The 23,598-nt window shown below is 34.2% G+C and overlaps 5 non-coding genes across 5 annotated transcripts; all 5 read right to left on the bottom strand.

Annotated features, from left to right (window-relative positions):
- Positions 1-5,725: 5,725 nt before the first annotated feature.
- Positions 5,726-5,798, bottom strand: Trnar-acg (transfer RNA arginine (anticodon ACG)). Its single transcript has one exon. It is a non-coding gene; the product is annotated as a tRNA-Arg (tRNA).
- A 3,683-nt stretch (positions 5,799-9,481) lies between these two features.
- Positions 9,482-9,554, bottom strand: Trnar-acg (transfer RNA arginine (anticodon ACG)). The gene has a single exon. It is a non-coding gene; the product is annotated as a tRNA-Arg (tRNA).
- A 5,007-nt stretch (positions 9,555-14,561) lies between these two features.
- Positions 14,562-14,634, bottom strand: Trnar-acg (transfer RNA arginine (anticodon ACG)). Its single transcript has one exon. It is a non-coding gene; the product is annotated as a tRNA-Arg (tRNA).
- A 4,051-nt stretch (positions 14,635-18,685) lies between these two features.
- Positions 18,686-18,758, bottom strand: Trnar-acg (transfer RNA arginine (anticodon ACG)). The gene has a single exon. It is a non-coding gene; the product is annotated as a tRNA-Arg (tRNA).
- Positions 18,759-22,795: 4,037 nt separating this feature from the next.
- On the bottom strand, positions 22,796-22,868 carry Trnam-cau (transfer RNA methionine (anticodon CAU)). The gene has a single exon. It is a non-coding gene; the product is annotated as a tRNA-Met (tRNA).
- Between the last annotated feature and the right edge of the window lie 730 nt (positions 22,869-23,598).

The following is a 23,598-nucleotide window of genomic DNA, read 5'->3' as shown; positions in this document are numbered from 1 at the left end:
ACATGTATTGGAATTCCACCAAAAACAAATTATCAATTAAAATCACAATAACTCTTTTCCACACTATAGTAATTCATGCACGGAGTAGAGGGCATCGAACGCATTACTACAACAAGAACAACATCACCACCGTTCGACATTACAATTTCGGCAACGAAATACACAAATAAACAATGCCACCGACCGATCGCGATAGTTGTTGGCTAACAAATAAATTGTAAATAAACAAAGAAACAGAAGCACTTCTATTTTGGACACTTCTCCGTGATACGAACCGATTCGTTGCGTTCTAAAATGTTTACTGGCTGGTGTTGGGTGCACACGAGATGCACACAACAGTCGGCCCCATACCACAAATGAATGGGGGAGCACATAACTGGTGAGACGAGAGAGTAAGAGAACGAGAGAATTGTTGTTGATGTTTGGTTTTTTGGCATTTTGTGAGAATTTCCGTTTCTTTAGATGGGGGGCAACAACAATTGTTTGCTCGTATATATTGTGTGTGTTGCTCCACTGGCCTCTCTCTCCCAAACGACTCGTATGTACGCATTCTCCCCACACAAACACCCACTCTCTCTCCCATAAACAAAAAAGAAGCAACCAACTGATGTTGTTATCAGCAGAAATCGAGTAAACGAAATTAATGCATTTTATGTTTGGTGGAGGGGAGGGCTTCGGCAGCAGATCATTGGGTGTGTTGCTGTTGTTGTTAACAATTTGGAGAAGATGTAAGACAACATAAATTTACACAGAGAAACGACTAAAGGCGAAGATTTTTAAAGAATATTTATAATGACTAGGGCAGCCGTTAAGCGTTGGACTTTTTAGGAATATCTTTAAGGCCTAGTGGACTAACATATTTTTTATGACTATTGATTTATAAGCAGTTTTTTTAGGGCCAAATGAAGCCAAGAAGCTTGGATTTTGTGTATTTTTAAAGAATATTTTTAAGGTCTATTGAGGCCTGGATGTTTAAAGAAAAATTTGAAGAACTAGTGATACTACGAAGCATGGATTTTTTAAGAATATTTTTAAGGACAATGTGCAAATAATTTTAAAGGACATATTTAGAAGAAATGCCAGACCATAAGCGTGGATTTTTAAGATGCGTATTTGAATGACTTTCAAAGCCCGGAATTTGCAAAGAATATTTTTATGTTCAAGTGGAGCAAAGAAGGGTGGATTTTTAAAGAATATTTTTAAGGCGTGGGGTTGCAAGAGCGTGTTTTTTTAAGAATAGTTTCAAGGCGTAGTCGATTTTTTTAAAAAATATTTTGAATGCAGGGATTTCTTATGAATATTTTTAACTCGTAGTGGAGCCTAGGAGCCTGGATATTTAAAATAATATTTTTTTGGATATTTTGAAGAATACTTTTAAGGCGTAATGGAACCAAGAAACGTGTTTTTTTTAGAATATTTTGAAGTCGTCATGAAACCAAGAAGTGGGGGGTATTTAAGAATATTTTGAAGGCGTAGTGAAGCCAAGAACCGTGGATTTTTGAAGAATATTTCTAATATTTTTAAGGCGTACATCAATAAGCAGGACTTTCTTAAGAATATTTTGAAGGCATAGATCTATAAACAGGAATTTCTTAAGAATATGTTAAATTCCTAGTAGAGTCCAGAAGCCTGGATATTCAAAAGATTTAGTGGAACAAAGAAGCGTGGATTGTTTCCTAAATAGTTTCTTGAAGATTTAGTGAAGATGCAGTGGAGCTAATTAGCTGGTACTTATTAAGAACATTTTTAAGCCCTAATTGACCCAAGAGGCGTGGATTTTTTTAAAGAATTTTTTCAAGGTCTAGTGGAGACAGGAAGCGTAAATTTTGTAGGGAATATTTTGATGGCGCAGTGGAGCCAAGAAGCGTGGATTTTTTAAAGAATTGTTTCAAGGTCTAGTAAAGCCAAGAACCGTGAATTTTGTAGGGAATATTTGAGAGGCGTAGTGGACCAAGAAACGAAGATTTTATAAAGAATTTTCTCAAGGTCTAGTGGAGCCAAGAAGCGTGAATTTTGTAGGGAATATTTTGAAGGCGCAGTAGAGACAAGAAGCGTGGAATTTTTTCAAGGCCTGGTGGAGCCAAGGAGCGTAGAAATTTATAGAATTATTTCAAGGCCTATTGGAGCCAGGAAGCTTGAATTTTGTTGGGAATATTTTGAAGTCGTAGTTGAGCTAAGAAGCGTAGATTTTTTTAAGAATTTTTTTCAAGGCCTATTGGAGCCAGGAAGCTTGAATATTGTTGGGAATATTTTGAAGTCGTAGTTGAGCTAAGAAGCGTAGATTTTTTAAAGAATTTTTTCAAGGCGTACTGGAGGAAATATTTTACCAGAGCAGTAAGCTTGGATTTTTAGAGAATAATTTTGAAGATTTATCAGAACAGAAAATGGGGAATTTAAAGACAATATTTAAGGACTAGTGGTTCAACTTTCATGGATTTTAAAGACTAATGTTTATGGGGGATAGTGAAACAATAGCCGCGGATTTTTAATGAATATTTTTAATGACTATTAGACCAATAAGCGTGAATTTTAAAAAAAATTTGTTTTTTAGGCCTACTGATTTATTTATAAATAGGCCTATCAGATCAATTAGAGTGGATTTTAAGGAAAATGTTTAAGTAGGTTGGAATTTTGAAATTATTTTTAACCCCTTGAGCCCCGATTTTTTTCCGTAATCATAGAACAATTTTCTGTTCACAGATTTAATGCAACTATCCTACATAGAATATGGACAAAATTTGACATCGCTGCATCCTTGCATTCGGAAGATACAGTACATTCTTACTGAAAAATAAAAGTCCCATATCAAGAAAATTAAATACAAAATCGACGAAAAAAATCATTTTAAATTATTCTCTATATTTTGTTTTAAAAGAATGAAAAATAATGCTGAGGGCAGAATTGGTAGATTTCGAATACGAAGCGATTTAAATAATTTGGACTGTATACACAAATTAGTACTGTACACATTTTTGACCTATTCTCTATATTAAAAAGCTCATAACTTTACCAACAATTTTATTTTTTTAGATTTTTCTTTTTCAAAACCATAATCAGGTTTTGACATATGAAATCCAAAGAATATATATCTACTAGCTGCTTATTAAATATAAGCTCTAAAACATTTTGTTGCCTGTGGGCAACATTGGGCCACAAAGGGTCAAGGACTCATAAGGAATATTTTTCACAGACTGGTGGACTTATAGAAATTAATTTTTATACATCCCATCATACAGTTCAGGGTATATTAAATATATCGCTGGATTTGCAACACCTCTAACTATTAATCGGAGACTCAAGAACCGAAATAAGTATGTCTGTTGAAGTCACGATAGAGCCTGCAATATATAACACACTCCTAGGATATTTGGCATTGAAAAAGGATGTATTTATCCCAATAGAGTGGTACCCCTCAGTTTGGTATTTTAGGTTCTTATTGAGTAGACAATCTTGCCAAATTTTTTGTATTCAATATTGTCCACCTTTTAGGATAGCCTCCATATAACAATACATTACAAACTTCGGTATTTAGACACATTTTTCAACCCAATTGCCTATACTTTGAAATTTGAGGTACTCATGGGGTTCTACATCTTCCTACAAAAAATGGCAAAGCCACCAATAAAAAAATGTGAATTATCCCAGGATGAAAAAAAAATATTTTTTTTCTCTCTTGAAATGTCATTCAAATCATTTTTCAATTCACCAAAATCATTTTTCAATATCATCACCATATCTGTTTGTTTGTTAATTTAGATATCCATTTTAATGTTCGCCCCACATGTTGGACCTTATTCCCTTAATTATACACCTCCACATATTCGAAATTGCCAATATGTCGATTGCAAATATTGATGTTCGATTTTGTTTTGATAGTTTTTTTTCTGCTTCTTTATTATAGATTGTTCAAAATCTTCTTCCAAAATATAAATCTCAAAAAATAAAAACAAACAACCATCCATCCAGCTACTGAACAGCAAAGTCATGACAAAGACCACAATCAGAACTAACCACAAACAGAGCACACCACCAACAACAAAAATCAATAAATCCAAAAATCATTGAAATTTTATTTTAAACAAAAGAAAAAAAAAACGTACTGAACTCTTAATAGACGAAATAACGCCCACGGCACTAAAACAATTTAAAATAATAAAATCAAATAAAGTGGGAAACAAAAAAAACTTATGAAGACATTGACCGACAGCGATGGACAAAACTTAGGTGTGAATTTTAAAAATCAATGAACTACATTCGGAGCCACCAATCACAGATATTGACGTGAATGGTTTAAAAATATTTTCCTCAAGAACCTGGATCCAAAAACGTGGATTTTCTTTATGAATATCTTTTCAAGGACTAACACAGCTATAAGTATGGATTTTTAAAGATTATTTTCAAAGGAGATACACAGGTATAAACTTAGGTTTTAAAAGAATAATTTTCAATCGACTACACAGCTATAAGCATGGATTTTGTAAAGAATATTTTCCAAGGCCTATACACTTGATTTTTTTAGAAATATTATCTCGGGGCATTCACAGCTGTTAGTTTGGATTTCTTAATAATATTTTCTAAGGACTATCTGCTTTTTTAATGAGTATTATCAATAGACCATCACGGCTATCCAAGTGGATTTTTTTAATAATATTTTTAAGGACTATCACAGCTTTAAGCGTGGATTTTTTGAATAGTCTTTTCTAAGGACTATCAAAGCTTTAAACGTGGATTTTTTTAAATAATATTTTCTAAAGACTATCACAGCTTTAAGCGTGGATTTTTTAAATAATATTTTCTAAGGGCTATCACAGTTTAAGCGTGGATTTTTTAAATTATATTTTCTAAGGACTATCGAAGATATCCAAATGGATTTTTTTTTAAATAATATTTTTGCAGGACTATCACAACTTAAAATGTGGATTTTTAAATTATATTTTCTAAGGACTATCACAGCTTTAATCGTTGATTTTTTAAATTATATTTTCTAAGGACTATCACAGCTTTAAGCGTGGATTTTTTAAATTATTTTTTCTAAGGACTATCACAGCTTTCAGCGTGGATTTTTTAAATTATTTTTTCTAAGGACTATCACAGCTTTCAGCGTGGATTTTTTAAATTATATTTTCTAAGGACTATCTCATCTTTATGCGAGGATTTTTTAAATTATATTTTCTAAGGACTATCACTGCTTTCAGCATGTTTTTTTACAAAATGTTTTTTTTATTCAAAATAAAATAAATTTTACCCCCTACTGTACAAAACGTGTACTGCGTAATCAAATGAAATCTGTTTAAAATCACAAATATTATTTGCCAAACAATAGTGAAATATGAATACATAGCTTCCGTTGTCTGGCATATTTCAATATCACTGAAAATAATGAAATAATATTTAATATATTTGTGTGTGTGTGTGTGTTTCACTTTGGTTATTTTTTGGCGACACTTTCCTTGTCTGGCAAGTGCAATATTTCAAATAATTTGGAATATGTCAATTGACAAAGAAAACAATCGATAAAATTATGACACACCAGTGGTCTCTCCTTTTTTGTGTGGTTAATTTTGATTTAGCCATAGGTGTGGGTAAAAAGATCGAAAAAAACTGAATGTTCATTTGAAATTTCATTAATTTTTTATATAATTTTATTAACTATTATAATATCTAAATTATTAACAATAAAAAATTAGGAAATTAACAAAAAATTTGCATATACATACAGCGTCTTCGATCCTGCCAGGAGTCGAACCTGGAATCTTCTGATCCGTAGTCAGACGCGTTATCCATTGCGCCACAGGACCGCTTGCGAAACGTTTGTCACTTTGCAAATTTCTGTTCGCACAATTGAGAGCGTGGATTTATCAATGTGAAATAAGCAAACACAAAGAAAGCGAAAATCATACAGTTTTATATGGATACATACATCCATCCATCGGTCTGCCTGTCTTTAACAAAACAATTGAACTCAAAGCTTTTATGAGGGTTGTATAGCACGTTTAAGTAAAAGTTGAACCGATTGTACTCACTACCGAATATGTTTGAATATTTAGTTTCGTCGCATATTTTAAACTAAGGGTTGTTACATATGGGCATTTCCGGGCAAAAGGTAAACCAAAGTCGGAGAATTTGTTTCTTTAATTGTGCTTAAATACGTAGAGTAACGGCAAAATTACAATAAAAATCTACATGTGTAATTTTTTCTTCTTGCTCTTAGCATAAATACTAATTTAATGACTATAAATGCAAACACTGTAGAAATAAAAAACTGCAAAATCGTTAGTGACCGAAAAAATAGTTCGCAAATAAAGGATATGCCAAATTTACATATTTTGAAAGTGCGATAATAATGCTTGATATCTCTTATTCATGTAAAGAATATTAAAATTTCAAAATATTCACACAATTCGCAGTTTTCCCATTATTAGCAATGATGTCTAAAGTCATGTATATTTGAAGTCGCGAGAGTGACCGCTTTTTTGTGGCTGATATCTCAAAAGTTAAATTGTTCAATTTTTCAATTTTTTTACCACAGATAGTACTCCTAAAGCAGTGTTGGGCAAAATTAAATTGAGAGCAAGTGTGTGCGAGCGTAACTTAGAATTCACCATTAACAACGACTGACATAAAGAGAGAAAAAGAGAATATGTGTTTACCCATCGACCCTCAGTTACGGTAGCGTATATGGGTAAGCATGCCTGTCCTAAAGTTATACAAAACCAGTGAGCGGAGCAGTATAGTCGGACGGGGCCGACCATACGATACCCTACACAACTACCACAAAACTCTATCTTTCTGCGGATTTTTATTCCGAGCTTGGGTAAAATATTGCGTGATAGTTGCACCCGATTAGAGGTCAACAGCACCTCTTCCTTACACTGACATATTTTCCGAATATTACCAATATTCAGAACAGCCCTTCTAATTACTTGTCCATATTCGAACATGTGTTGTGATGTTCGGCTTTCTATTGCGTCCTATACATCGACTCGAAAATAACACAACACATTAAGTTTTCGGTCCACTTCATCCAAATTTTCTTATCTGATTATCCCCGAAAATTATAGGCGTTGTCCTTGACAATAACTGGAACATTTCAAAGTGATCCGCGCTATATTTCCCCCCTCTAGTGTGGTAATGGTTTATTAAATAATATCTGAATACGTAAGCTCCTGTAAATATTTACGTGTAACTCCCACATCCGAGTAAATACGGCAGTATAATTGGTATCAATTTAAAGGTCAACCACTATACTTGGATATACAATAAACTTCTCGGGTCTATGTCCTTCAGAGGTAAATATATATATATATATATATATATATATTTTGTCATTTTTCACACAAAAGTCAGGGTCCATTTGACCCGCTAAATATTGACCGATCTTTATCAAAACATGCATGCTAATTCTTTGGCCAAATCCCCTTCTTCAAAAATTAAGTATTTGGTCCATTTCATCCCCTAAATATTAACCGATATTTACCAAAAACAATAGGGGTCTTCATTGGGCCGAACCCTTCCTACATAAAAAATGTCGTGAAGATTGGTTCATAACTGTGGCCTGTATCGTGTTTACAAATTATAATGGACTGACGGACGGACGGACACACATGTCTAGATCGACTCAGCTAGTCGAGATATGACGATCAGTATACTTAAAGGTGAACCAATATTTCGCGGCGTTACAAACTCTTGGGGCTGCACAAAGGTGTAATACCCTGACAACATAGTTGTGTATGGTATAACAATTATTAAGGGAGAATTGTAAAAAATAAAATTTTTGTGATTTATTTAAGATTTAAAGTTTGATTTTGCCTCTGAAAGTCGTGTAAGTGACTGCGGAAGTGCCCATATGTCAACTTGTACGTATATGCCGTGTTGTCGTTTTCGACGTTTCTGCACCAAATTTGTTCCTTTAATAAACCGAATGAACTTAAAATTAACTTAAAAAAAAACAAGTCAAAAATGTTAAGTTCGGCCGGGCCGAATATTGATATATTGAACAATTTCTGACCTATATTGAACAATTTAGAATAAAACACATATTCGAAGAAAATGTTGATATGGGTCCATGTTTTTAATATAGGGCCTGTAATTATTCCGCTAAATAATCTGGATTTTTACCCCATTTTCGATATTTTTTAAGGTTTTTGTTGCAATGACCTGGCGGCAATTTGTTAAATATGGGTATTTGTTTTTATTTAGCCTCGAAACACATTTTAGTACTTTAAGGTTCCTAGCTTAATATTCCAACCAGAGTGTCTGTAATTTGGTATTCAATTTTCTCAAAACATAAAAAACCTTCACGCAGATAATTTTCTATGACTTAGTTCCCATATAAACCCAAAACCATGTGGTTGATATTAAAATACGGGCCGTTCGAACTTGATTCCTATTTTATTTTCAGTATTTTTACTGTTTTAGTCGCATTTTTTTAAACGATGGAAATTGGTATTCCAAATTTTTAAGGTGTATTTTTTGCACTAAAGGTTTAATATCGATCAGGGATGGAAAATGAAAAATGTGAAAAGGTACCAAAAAAGTACTTTTTTTAATAAAAGAGACCTTTTTTCAAGAAAATAAAAAAAATTATTCAGTTTTATAATGATAGATTTTTAAGATATCATCACTTAGTCTATCTTTCTGAAGGTAATAATATGAGAATTCTTGCATCTTTCGATTGCATTTGAATATGTATGCTATTAACTAATTTCACTACCTCCTTCTCGAAAGTCAATATACCCCAAACTAACATGAATTTTAGTTCCAAAGTTCTCTTGAACTTATTGAAGTAATCACGACGACTATGAATGCCATAAATTTGCCTACCTCAGGAGACAGCACAGAGTACGCAAAATTGAGTATCTGACAAACATATTCGGTTAAAAAAAAGATTGGAACTGATAAATTAATTTAATTTTTGTAATTATAATCATAACTGAACAGTTATCAGTCGTAAACCCATTCATTTTTTAAGAAAAAATTTGCAATCACATTAATATCTTTATCTGCAATACTTTTTCCGGTCAAAGATTGAAAGATTGAAATGGTCACGGGGGTACTACGGTACTTTTTTGGGTAAAAAAGTACTGAAAAAAGTACTATTGTACTGAATTTTCCATCCCTGATATCGATACATCTTTCAGGCCGGGATCTTCTTAATTAACAACTTTTTACCGCCGACCTCAACTTCCAGGCTTTATTTCAGGCATCATTGAGCGGGACTATATTAATCCTTCTCAGTATTTCCAATATGTCTATCTAACATTTTCTAAAAAAATATACATTTAATGATGTACTTGTTGCAGTTGCAGGCACAAAACACCCTATCAACATTAATTAAAAACAATATGTTTTAACAAAAATCGATTTTATTCATCCGTTTGTATTCGAAATGATATTCAGTAAAATATAGAATATGTTGGGAAATTCGAACAGTACAATTAAATATTTAATTTATAGAGGAAAAAAATAAGAAAAAATAACTCGATCCTGCCAGGAGTCGAACCTGGAATCTTCTGATCCGTAGTCAGACGCGTTATCCATTGCGCCACAGGACCACATGAATGCCGTTAGCCAAATTAAGCTTTTGTTGGTAGAGCTTTTTTGAATATGCCTATAGGCCTATAAAACACTAAACAAAAGCTTTTATGTACAAAAAAGCTTTACATCCCAATAAGAATACTTCTTTGAATGACAACCATATATTTTTTGTAGTATTTTATTCAAATTTATTGTCACATTTGTTGTTGTTATTTATTCACAATTTATTTCATTGTGTTTTGCGTTTGGTTCGATAATTTGTTTTCTGTCCATGTAAACAATTAAATGTAACGCCATGTCAAGTCATAACTAAATATGACAGATATTGTCATACAAACGAATGGATGTATGCATCGAACCTCTGTCAAATGTTGGTTGGTTGGCTGGTATGTGGCGCTCCAAAATCAGGTTGAAGTCATTAATCATTTAGTGCCTGCTACTTGTGCGATCAACCTCCGACACCGACTTATATTTATCATTCGTCAAGTTGGAATGTTGGGGGGAGGACTGTGGTGTTAGTGGTTATGTCCAGTACATTACTATGGACACTGAAAAGGCATGTTCAGGCATGTATGTATGCATTCATTGCATAATGTTCAATCATTTTGATCTATGCAAACAGTGATCATTTATTATTAAATTTAGTATTGTTCATAGGCAACATGGTCTTACAATACAATTTGTATTGAATAGAGAAAGGTATTGACCCCCATCGAACATAACAATAAATATTCATAAAATATAAATGTATCAGTAAACATGACAAGAATTTTAAAAATATTTAAATGTAATTCATTAGCATAGAATGTATTGAACAATGTTTAGGAGTTAATATGTCATAAGACACCTGCCAAACTCGCGAAGATGCGAAATTTTCAACTCCAAAAATTGCATCCCAGAGAAAATTAAATTTATTTCGTATTCCAAAGTGAGTTTGGCTATTTTTTTTTTACTTTTTAAACCCTACACAACTATGTTGTCATGATATTATAGCTTTGTGCAGCCCCAAGAGTTTGTAACGCCGCGAAATATTGGTCCTAGACCCAACTTTAACACTAGAACGCCGAAGGCAGTCATTTTGACTGCTTTCCAATTTCAAGTAAAAAAGCAACTGTGCATTTAATGACACTTTTTTTTAAAATTTGGTGACTTTTGGTATCTCATAGAATTACGTTTATTATAAAAAAATCACCAAATTTAAAATAAAAGTGTCAATAAATGCACAGTTGCTTTTTTACTTGAAATTGGAAAGCAGTCAAAATGACTGCCTTCGGCGTTCTAGTGTTAAGTATACCGACCATACCGGTCATATTTCGACTAGCTGAGTCGATCTAGACATGTGTGTCCGTCCGTCCGTCCATTATATTTTGTAAACACGATACAGGCCACAGCTAAGGACCAATCTTCACGGACCGATTCTGCCCAATGAAGACCACTATTGTTTTTGGTAAAGATCGGTTAATATTTAGGGGATGAAATATGTACTTAATTTTTGTCGTTTTTTCTGGTCGCTCTACAGGTCGCAATTATGTCCCAAACGTCGCAAATTTTTACATGGAGAAGGGGATCGTGTCAAAGCATAAGCATGCCTGTTTTGATAAAGGTCGGTCAGTATTTAGCGGGTCAAATGCACCCTGACTTTTGTATGAAAAATGGCAAAATTTGTATTCTATAGCGTATATATTTAATCCTGAAGGACATAGACCCGATAAGTTGATAGTATATCCAAGAGGAGTGGTTGATTTTTAAATTGATCGTACGTAGTCGGATGTGGGAGTTATTTACAGGTGCTTACGTATTCATATATTATTTAGTAACCCATTAACATACTAGAGGGCGGAAATATAGCGCCGATCGCTTTGAAATTTTCTATGAGGATCCAGGTATGGCCAAGTACAACGCCTATAATTTTCGGTGATGATTAAATAATATTGGGATGAAGTGGACCGAAAACGTATTTTTTGTGGTTTTTCGTGTCAATCTATAGACCACAATTGAAAGCCGAACATTACAACAAAAACCACGTTGAAGGAAATCTGGACAAGTATTTAGAAGGGCTGCACCGTATATTAGTAATAATAATATTTGTAGGGTATACTCCTCCGCTCACTGGTTTAAAATTTCGATAACACAAAATGCTGTTCGGTGAGGGCCTTCAAAATAACTAAATAGGGTATATCGAAAAACAAACGGCCATATGTTGGTAAATTTATCGCAATGGCTATTTTGTCCTCTGAAAATCGGTAATGCTAAACTTCAGAACAGCCGAAAATGGTACAATGGTAGGCTAGGTCAATGGAACATAGTTGTGTCGTTCCGGAATGAATTAGTTCAGAGGAAGTATTCCGCAAAAGGAATCATCTGCACTTTATTTGGTTATTTCGTTCATTTAGTTCCTTTTGTATCAGTCGTTCATTTTGATCTCGTTCACATAGTTTAATTTGCTTCAAAGTTCAAAACTTTAAAATAGTGATACAAATTTGTGGCAGGAGCCTTTCCCCTGAGAACTAAAAAGAGAAACTACGTTCGAAAGTGAGGTTTATACTTTCAAATACCGAAAATAAGGAGGTGCCATTACATCAGCTATTCCTAAATGTGAACCGTTGAATCCGTTTTGCATATCAAACATTGTCAAATTTTGAATGATGAGAACTAAAACAAAACGATGTTGGTTGCGCTTGGCCTATCAAAAGCCTTTGATACCCTCAATAATGCCGCTCTATCCCAAGGCGACATCACTTTCTTCTGGCCAAGATTGAAGCGATGCATATTCAGTTATATGTGTGGACTCCAGTAGTACGTGGAATTCAGAAATTAGAAGTCCAAACCTCTCAGAATGAATCCAATGCTTAGAGATCGCATGATATGCGGGTGAAAAATACCCTTCAAAAATTTACCGCTATACCGTTTACCATATGGACTGCGAAGATATGAATTCAAGTTAAGTGATACATGAAGTTCCTCGGTGCCTAGTGATCGTAACGTATGCGGGGAGTTGTAGGATATTTGTGATTATGGCAGGACAGAGCCAAGGTATATGAAACTATACCTCAGTAATTTATGGATATACTATGGTAATGGTGGAATGTGAATGGACAAACCATGCCGTTTAATCCTTTTAGGTCATATTTGATAGTATGTAAAAAGTATTTATGTCTCGCGCTGGCAGAATTAAGGTCCCAGACAATGAAACCTTTATAAGCGGGTGTAGGACCTGGTTTGTGGCCTATAATTCGGCGCTAGTGTTGTCCGCGAATACTAGAATTTCCCAATGGAAAATGTTTAACATTTTTCATAACTCCGCCTTGGAATTAGCAACAGGTTACCTCCTCATGCCGTTTAATCCTTTTAGGTCATATTTGATAGTATGTAAAAAGTATTTATGTCTCGCGCTGGCAGAATTAAGGTCCCAGACAAAGAAACCTTTATAAGCGGGTGTAGGACCTGGTTTGTGGCCTATAATTCGGCGCTAGTGTTGTCCGCGAATACTAGCATTTCCCAATGGAAAATGTTTAATATTTTTCATAACTCCGCCTTGGAATTAGCAACAGGTTACCTCCTCATGAACACATTGCCTGCGAAGTAAAGTTGGAGAATCTAGTTCACGTGTCGGATCAATCATTCTCGTTCTAGTTCCTTAATGTAGTTCCTTTGCCCCATATAGTTCCGACTCCCAGATATTTCCCATGAATCCCTCATTCATAATTTTTTTCGCTCACATAGTACGGTGTTGATTTGTTGGGAGAAACAATTTTCTATTAATTTCTATTTAGTAGAATATTTAGAAGCTACAGAGTTCAACTGCAAGCAAAAAATATTTTAAATAAATACAATAATAAATAAATACAATAAATAAATACAATATATATTCTTAACAATGTCACAGCATTTGAAAAACAAAGGAGAACAAATGAAGATGGTCGGAATATAGAAATGTTATCAAAAAAAAAAAAAAACGCGATCAGAATGGAGCAATTTTAATAAAAGAGCTGAAATTAGTTCCAGTCGTTCCTTTCTCGGAATAGTTCCAATGAACTAGTTCGTTCCGGAACCTCCCAACTTTACTGAAATGTGAAGACCACTAAATGGGCAACTCAATGAGCAAACAAGTTCGGCCACCAATCACCTCTAGCTTCTTTCGGTCAAAATTTGACAACATCTAATTAAGTAGGAACTTGAGGCCACTCATTTTATAAGGGAACGGCTCGCCGCCGATTTTGCAGGCTAAGAATCACCGCCGACAGTTTTTCAGAATAGTGACGCGCCGATAAATACCATTTCCCCGTATTGCAAGAATCTACTAGTTATTATTATTTATTTATTTTTTGATATATAAAAGCAAAATTGTTATCCTAGTAAAAAATAGTAGATGCCGACATTGAGCCGCGAGTCGGTTAAAATGTCGGCGCCGCCCCCGAATATAGGCTAATATATGATGCGCCGCCGCCGCCGAAAAAATCGTACCGCTTCGTTGTCTGGTAGGAACAAAGTGGTTATGTCTCACGTTGCAGACACCCTGATCCGAGCTTGGTCTGTGACAAAGCGGTCGAAGTGTGGTAAACGAATTTTAGTCCCACTCAGTGGAACATTATTAAAAATTTTCAAACCGCCGGATCCGCAACAAGTTCTTTTTTCATGACAATAGAGTATTGTTTAACCACTATTTCTTACCGAAGTTAAGTGTATTTTTTAATATTATCAATATTGGTAGAACCCTATTTTAATGAACCCGTCTGATTTTAGGTATTTTGAGGTTTTAGCCACTCATACCCGAATGAACTGTGATTTGAAATTCCGAGCAAAAAAAAAACTTCTTTGAAGAAAGTTGAACATATATAGGGTTTGAATTGGCATAACCTCTAGAAAGAGCAACCGTCATATTTTGGGTATGCTTATTATTCCAGCCGTATTTTGGGGTTTCAAGGGAATAAAATATAATTTGTGTATATATTCCCCGATCGACTTTAGGTATATAAAAGTTTCCTCTCAGTTTGCAAAAAATCTGGGATCTCAATAAGTTATTACGATCCTGCCAGGAGTCGAACCTGGAATCTTCTGATCCGTAGTCAGACGCGTTATCCATTGCGCCACAGGACCTAACGGTAAACGAAAGCCAACAACAAATTGTGTAGTCTGCTGCATTTATACAGTTTGCTAAAAAATTATTTGCATGTACAGGGCTTAAAAAATACACAGTTTAATAACATATATTAGTTTACATAAATACTAAAAATAAAAAATGTAATTTTTTTGATATGGGATTATAAAATTTTATATATGCTTTGATTTGTAAATAGAAAATTTTTTGTAAATAGGGCTCTATTTCCATAAATTAATATTGAAAATAATTAAAAGTTTATTATTTTATGTAATCTCGTAAATTTGTTGTTTACTATTTATTATTGTTTTGAATTTTTAATAGAGGTTGACCACTGCAAGCCGTTGTTAATTTGTTAGCTAGCTGTCCACAGTTGATGAATTCAGGTCACTTGCAGTATTTGTCATAAATTTGTTTCTCGCTCTGCGTTTGTGTGTGTGGTGGGCCAAACTATAAACTCACTTGTCACTTTATTGTCCTCAAAGTAATGGCAGTTTGTAATAATTTGCATAAAATACGATACGATATACATTGAATATAAATCTGTCTCCATAAAGAAAACAATTAAACGATAGTAGAACAAGTCAAGTCGATCGAACAGGAACACTTCAAAGACGAAGAAAATTTCGGATTTAAAAATTAAAATCATGAAAAGAAGCCAGAGTAAGTCATCCCAAATATTTTAGGAATCAAAGTGCTACAGATGCAGTTCTCTTTTAAGAGATAAGGGATGTAGTTTTTGATATTTAAACTGTTGTTTTCATGTCGGAGCAATTTTTCTAGACAATCGCATTTGAAAATAACTAGGTCGAGTGTAGCATACCGTATGCAAATATGTAGATTTCGAATGTTGATATGAAATATGTATACATATATTAGCTATGGTAAAAATATATGCATATTTTCTGACAAACTAAATTGTTCTTCCTCAATTCATAATTTACTAATATTAGTACTTTAAGTACACTAATGGTAAAAAAATCCAAAACGTCTCATTATTTAAACTCTTAACGCCAAAAGCTTTCCCAATACGAAGTGTTATTAGTATTGTTCACTTTAGTACTAATTATAACCACCTCCTGTTACAGCCTTAAAAATCGTACGTAACAATTTCAATGATTCTAGCTCTATTCGTCTAACTAATTCCAACGTGAGTTATTTGAGGATATTTCGTGCAGTTTTACACTATCTGCGATCTCTTTCCAGGACCTTCAAAATAGTGAATGTCTGGAGGTACCGTTTTACCAAACCAAAGTAGATGTGGATTTTGGTTGGGTATTCATTTGAACATAAGGCAACAAAGACTTGTAATCGACGACAAATTGTGAGCAAAAACTTCATATTCGGTAGTGCACCATAATTTGGTGTGTATTAAATTTGTCATTCCGTTTCAACCTCTCGAAACATCTGTCGGTTATAAAGCACTAGACTTCATATACCAATACCGACGAATTTTCGGTATTTAGAAGAATATAGACGTATTAGTAATTCGTCATTCCGGATTCTTGGAGCGTGGAGAGAATTCTCAATATAGAAATTTTTTTTGTATTTTTAGTATATTGATGGCTATATGATTGGTTTTAAACCACAAAAAGGTCAATATTGGTTTCAAGTTTTATCATATCCTCAATATTAACACTAGATTGCCGAAGGCGGTCATTTTGGTCGTTTTTCAATTTCAAATACAAGTATAAAATGACGCAGCTTTTTAAAATTTGGTGACTTTTTTATAATAAAAGTAATTCTATGGGTACCAAAAGTCACCAAATTTTAAACAAAAGTGGCATCATATGCACAGTTATTTTTGTACTTGAAATTGAAAAGCGGTCAAAGTGACCACCTTCGGCAATCTAGTGTTAAAGATCCTGGGCGATTTTGTTCAACCTGTGTAAGTTATTTAGTATTTCGACTTCTCACAGTATAACCTCCTAATAGCAATTTACCAATGCATATCCCCAACATAGAGGCTCCTGATTTGAGGTATTTATGAATGCCCATCCTATGGTGAAGGGCAAAAAAGTTTGGCTCGGCCGAACTTAGCGTCGTTTTTAATTATTAGTGTCTTATACACTTAAGAAATGTGTCAGTCTTGGATCGTATCGAAAGCAACAAGTTCAAAGGAACTTTTCCAAAAAAAAAAAGGGAACTAACGGAACTAAGTCCAGTTCGTTCGTTAACTAGATCCTTTGGCTCCACACGTTTCTTAAGTTCGATAACTAATGGGCGATTGAACTAAAAGGAATTATGGAACTAAAATGATGACTTAGTTTTTTGGAGAGTGATCCGGAAATGATGGAACCGTTTCAGGAACGAAATTTCCGAACTCTAGTAATTTCAAAATCTCACATATATCTTTGATTTTCTGTCATTATACCCTACACAACTATGTTGTCAGGGTATTATAGCTTTGTGCAGCCCCAAAAGTTTGTAACGCTGCGAAATATTGCTCCTAGACCAACATTTAAGTATACCGATCGTCATATCTCGACTATCTGAGTCGATCTAGACAAGTGTGTCCGTCCGTCTGTCCATTATAATTTGTAAACACGATACAGGCCACAGTTATGGACCAATCTTCACGAAATTTTGCATGTAGGATAGGTTCTGGCCAACGAAGACCTCTATTGTTTTTGGGAAAGATCGGATAATATTTAGGGGATGAAATGGACCAAATACTATTTTTTTCGGTTTTTCTGGTCGCTCCAGAGGCCTCAATAATGGCCGAACATCGTGAAATTTTCCATGGAGAAGGGGATCAGGCCAAAGAATAAGCATGCCTGTTTTCATAAAGATCGGTCAATATTTAGCGGGTCAAATGGACCCTGACTTTTGTGTGAAAAATGACAAAATTTGTATTCTATAGCGTATATATTTACCCCTGATGGACATAGACCCGAGAAGTTTATATTATATCCAAGAGGAGTGGTTGACCTTTAAATTAATACCAATTATATTGTTGTATGTGCTCGGATGTGGGAGTTACACACGCTGACCGCTTTGAAATGTTCCATGAGGTTCCAGTTATGGTCAAGGACAACGCCTATAATTTTCGGTGATGATCAGATAATAATTTTGGAATGAAGTGGACCGAATACTTAATTTTTATGTTATTTTCGAGTCTATCTATAGACCACAAATGAAAGCCGAACATCACAAGACAACCCACGGTGAAGGGAATCTGGACAATAGCTGTACTGAATACTCGTAATATTCGGAAAATATGTCAGTGTGAGGAAGAGGTGCTGTTTACCTCTAATCGGTCAAGAGGGTGCAAATATCACGAAATATTGTCCAGGCCCGGAATAAACATCCGCAGAAAATTTGAGTTCCGTGGTAGTTGTGTAGGGTATCGTATGGTCGGCCCCGTCCGACTATACTGCTCCGCTCACTGGTTTTTGATATAAAAACACAATATTTACTTTCGCGTTTATGACTTACACAATGTAGTACCCATTTTAATATTTCCGCTAAACTTCCCCTTCCAAAGCGTATTTAATTGATCTATTGGCATAAAACGCGTGAACTAACTAACCAACAGCGTTTTCATATCGCAACAAATCTGATGTGAGTGAGCAAACAACAATGACGACTAATAGCTGTTGCAGTTCTTAATTTCAGAACATAGACTTGTTTTAGTAGCAGACAACTGGGCCTAAGATAAACCAGAAAAAAAAAAACAAACAAATCTTCGTCCACATATATACGAGTGAATTATAGCGTTATACGATGTTGACATCGTGATCGTTCTAAAGTGAATTGGCACGTCCAGTTGTTGCGATAACTTTTTTTAGTTGTAAAACAACAATTAAAATGCGTGATGGATCCGCTTGATTTAGTTGGTGGTGTTCAAGAGAGGTTGCCACAACACTATTTTAAGATTTTAATCATTTGTTGTGACTGTATTAAGTTAATGTGTATTATTAATAAGTGGTAACAAATTAATTATTAGTTACATACATTTGTTAACACAAAATTAAAATAATAAATAAAGTAATAAAAATGATAGATAACATCCACAGTTGTTAAATTAAAATATAAAATTAAAAATTTCGATCCTGCCAGGAGTCGAACCTGGAATCTTCTGATCCGTAGTCAGACGCGTTATCCATTGCGCCACAGGACCAAATGATACGCTATTTTTTCGTATTTTTTCTGTACTGAGTTATTTTTGATCTGGTCAAAAATTGTGATTCCGATATGGAAATTCGAATGGCTATACCCTCCAACATAAGGTATAGTGTATATTTAATATGTCTTTCCGTTTGCCACACTTCGAAATATTCCCGAAAAAGACCCCCAAACAATATATCTATCTATGTCGATTTATGCATGTTAGTTTGCAGAAATAACTATAGAGTTCAAATTTTTTTGATAAAACATTGAAATTAAACATACATTTTTACTACTTCTAGGTATTCGGTATTGAAAATGTGTATTTGGTATATGTCCACGGTTTGGTATAGTCTTCATATAACGGTACTTCCCATTACTCTGTATTATGGACACGTTTTCACCAGAATTGGCTATAATTTTGTTATTATTGGTTGTCAAATCTTATTACCAAAAATGTATGAGCATCCAAAACGATAGAGCTTTTTTCTAATGTCCCCCTGATGTTAGAGGGTGTCCGGCCGCACATACATCCAAATAACAGGAAAACAAAGTCCCAATTTACGAACAAAATTATGACCAATTAGACAATCTACCTTTCTACTTAAACACTAGAATGGCTGCTAGGCCTCGAAATAAGAAACTCTTTTGATCTGGTAAGGTAGATCAGTGGATTCTGAGGTGGTCGAAAGCACCGAGAGGATTTCATCAGGTTTACCTTAGCTGTGGTGCTAAGAATCTTCCTATAAAAACGTAAAACTGGAATCTATCCATTCCAGGCACGAATGCACAGGTATCTCCTCGGCTCTAATTGAGTGAGAAGTGACGGAATGCTGAGAAGTAGAATCTTACGGGAATCTGCCAACAGGGAGACACCACAGATAGGGTTATTCTCTCCTATGTTGTGACTTGTGCTGATAAACGAAGTTCGATAATAGTTTGGTATAGTTTATTAATAAGTGGTAAATTTCTGTCAAACATATCCAACATAATGCAGGGTACTCTGGTAATATTGTCGAACTGGATCACACCACGATGAGAGAAATAGCTCCTCACTAGGAAACATAAGATCCCGCCCACTTTGAATGGAGTAACCCTGTAAATTTTATAAGAAGCTAAATACCTAGGAACAGTTATTGACCAGAAGTTAACGTGGAGAAGGAATATGGAGGAACGGCCTTAGAAGGTCTAATGGCGTTATGCAACAGCTCCATAGAAAAAACTGGGGATTAAAACCGTAAGTCGTACACTGGCTGTGCGTCACGTTGATTCTCCCTATTGTAACCTACTGATGTCTTGTGAGGTGTAGGACATTTAACAAGCGAATAATCTTGCCCAAACTAAATAGAGTGGTATCGCTCTTCATAATTAAGGTCTTCGAAATTACACCTCAAGCTGATTTCTATGTATTTTTTAATTTCCAGCCACTGGACTATTTGGTACGGCTCTACCAGACCGCAATTTAAACGACCTAGAACTACATTCTTGCCGTCACTAAGGAAAAAATAGATTAAACTCTAGGTATGCATCATAACAGGTCATTACGGGATTAGATCTCTCACATCCAATTGGGTCATCAATGCTACTGTATTTTATGTGAGGAAGGGGAACAACAGAAAACGATGGAACATCTACTATGCAGATGTCCAATGGTATATAGCAGTAGCCATCGGCTGTTCGGTAGGTACGATATTTATAAAATAATATGATTGACAACACTCTTCCCCGGAGTAGATCGCATCTAAATACATAGCTTTAGCGATAATTTGTCCGAATCCTTATTGCTCTGTTCTATATTTCTCCTTTTGGATACTCAGGACGAACACATGGACCAAACGTATCCCAGTGAACGTAGTTGCCAAATGATTGGAGGCCGAACATTCGAACCTAACATAACGTAGGTTCATGCTTTTGAAGGATTTTGTCGAATTTTGCAACCGATGTGTATGTAATTTGGCATTGCGGGTTTTTGATGCAGAAAATAGTCTATATTTGTTCATGTTTCGTAACAGCCATATGAAACTCCACTCCTATTTACGTATGGTGAAAATCCTAGCAGAATTCCCTAACCTAAGTGTAATTTGGCATTTCGGAATTTCTCAAGAAATAAAAATCCATATGAACTTTACAATATACATTTTAGATAGGAAACAATTTAATGAATATTTTCATAATTTAATTCATAGTTAATTTTTTCTGTATTGTACATATACCGCATATTGAATATAAGTAAAAATCCGTATACCCATGAGAAAACCATTATTTTTCCCAAAAATGTAAAAATTTCATTAATATCACAATTATTTTCCTACTTCTATGCACTTTACCACTATTCGCGCTCATTTGTCCTCTCTCTCTCTCTCTCTCATTCTAGTGTTTCTTCTTACCGGCCTCTACATTGGTGTTACAAAATTCGCATATGTATTTTCCAAATGATTTCGAAGTTACGGATATTTACCGGGAAAATTGATCGACTCCGACTGATTATTACGCCAACTTAATATTTTTTCTAGTTATAAATTCAATGTTACTATGTAACAACATTTGAAGAATACTGTTTGATTAAGTTTGTAGTTCTATTGCCAAACTATTTACAAAAAATCATGAAAATTGAAAAACTTGAATAACTTCATGTTAACTACTCGCACAACCTTAACATTGGCTTAATCTTAATCCATTTTCCAGTCTACTGCTATTCTAGTTTTTTGTTCACATTTAATATCTCAGCGAGAGATCAAAAAAAGAGAAATTATTGACCCAATTCTCAGCAGTTGTTTTGTAGTTGGTGGCAATTTATTTTCCAATTACAAAAAAATTGCAACTAAGTTGTGGTCCATCAATCATAATTGTCAGTGGCTTTATCGAACAAATTGCAAACAAACGAAATAAATAATGACAGTTCTATTGAAAGTGATATTTCTTCGTCGCATGAAATCGAAAAACTAACCGTAAAATATTAATACTATAGTTTATTAGAGAAAATGCTGTTTATAACATAAATCATATTTCAAATACCCTATACAACATTACTGAACACATTTATGTTAAAATTATGAAATTATTACACTGTTTAGCAAAAATTTTGTAACATGTATTTGTATCTTCCGTACTGTGCTAAAACTGAAAATTCTTCATTATATTTTTAATATATTTTCCTATATGCATTTTCGATTAATAAATCGAAGTGGAGAATATATTCACCTCTTCAATAGCATATGGTGTAGGGTAACGCGTAATTAGTCTTATGTTCCATTTTTTAGATTTTTTTGTAAGAATTTGGCGCCATTGTATGTGCTTTACATTTTTTTTCATTTTCAAATCGCAACAACACTTTTGATCTAAAGTTTTTCTTAATATTTTCATTTGATCGGCCACGAGATACATCTCTAGCCACATGGCCAACAATCACTCATAAACGGTTATCTGGATGTTGACTAGATGTGTAACATTCTCAGAGCAATGATAACAAATTGAATGTGAATTGAATGATAAATTATTGTTTAATTTCAAAGAGATGTCTATCTATATATAAAAGAATTGCGAAATGGTTGAAGCTAAAATCTGGAAATGTTCCTCATGGTTCAGGTATCAAAGGTACTTAAATTCTTCACACGGATATTGGGGAAAAGTGTACTCCTATAATTCTAAAATTTGGGGGAATAAAAATATAGCAGTAACTCTGAAATTTGGTATCGGATTTACTTTCATTTGGCAACATGGTGGAGGGTTTAAAAAGGCATAGATGCGAATTTACTCGTTTTAAAACTGAAAATATTATCCAACACAAATTCAATAAAATTTGTACAAATTTTCATTTCTTCCTAATCTAAATCCTTTTTTTTTCAAAAATATGCAAACATCTTAGATCAATGAGAAAGCAGCTTCCTGAAACCAAATCTTTTGGAATACTGAATCTAGAAGCCCGTAGTTGCCAACATATTTCTTCCATAAAAAACTTCAAAAATACAGAGCAAGTAAAAATTTGTCACCCCTACAAGGAATGTTGTTGCAAAAACTTTTCCTTTTGGAAATATTAGAAGAAAAAAATTATGCCCCGGGTGAGGCTCGAACTCACGACCTTAAGATTATGAGACTTACGCGCTGCCTACTGCGCCACCGAGGCTATGGTAACTGCTTTCTTATTGTACTATAAAGCTCTGAGCATGCAGGAATATGTTAATATATTAAATACATTCTATGTAGAACTTTTACAAGAAAGCTTTGGTATTTAATTCTAATAATACATTTTATACATTCGAAGCTTTTACAGTGGAACAAAAGAGGATATACATTTATTATATGTTTTCTCTCTCTCTGATTTCAATCGGTGTCCTGTGGAATTTTTATATGTGGAATAAAGTCTGAGATTGGTAATTGTTTAGTATTATAAGTGGCATCCAAAATACAGATAATTTGGGTGAAACCTGACATCTGAGAATACTACGGGACACAACAAAACAACTTCGGTTGTAAAGTACCGCCAGGGGCTACATAATACGAAAATTCGGGCGGTGATATCATATTAGGGTATGTCAAAATATAAGGTATCTTAGAATCCGAAATACCAATTTACAGTCACATCGGCCTGAAAATGTGTCTAGAACCTCCAAAATACTTAAAATTGGTCGGAACTTTTTTTTTTGGCGTAAAAAAAAAAATATTGTTAAGTTCGGCCAAGGCGAACTTTTTATACCCTCTACCATGGAGTTGAAATTTAAACGATCTAAAATGAATAGGGGCTCCTAGGAGAAAACTAATGTTATGATTGTACCTTGAACATACCAAAAATGACGCGAGAAATATATAAGTTATAAGTTCTCCAATACCGAATAGTGGGACTATACCAAAAAGGG

Source organism: Musca vetustissima, unplaced genomic scaffold (assembly GCF_032173495.1).
Source record: "Musca vetustissima isolate MV318-11 ecotype Yass unplaced genomic scaffold, APGP_CSIRO_Mvet_v1 utg21612, whole genome shotgun sequence".
NCBI classification, from domain to species: domain Eukaryota; kingdom Metazoa; phylum Arthropoda; class Insecta; order Diptera; family Muscidae; genus Musca; species Musca vetustissima.
This window is presented reverse-complemented; position numbering and strand designations above follow the sequence as displayed.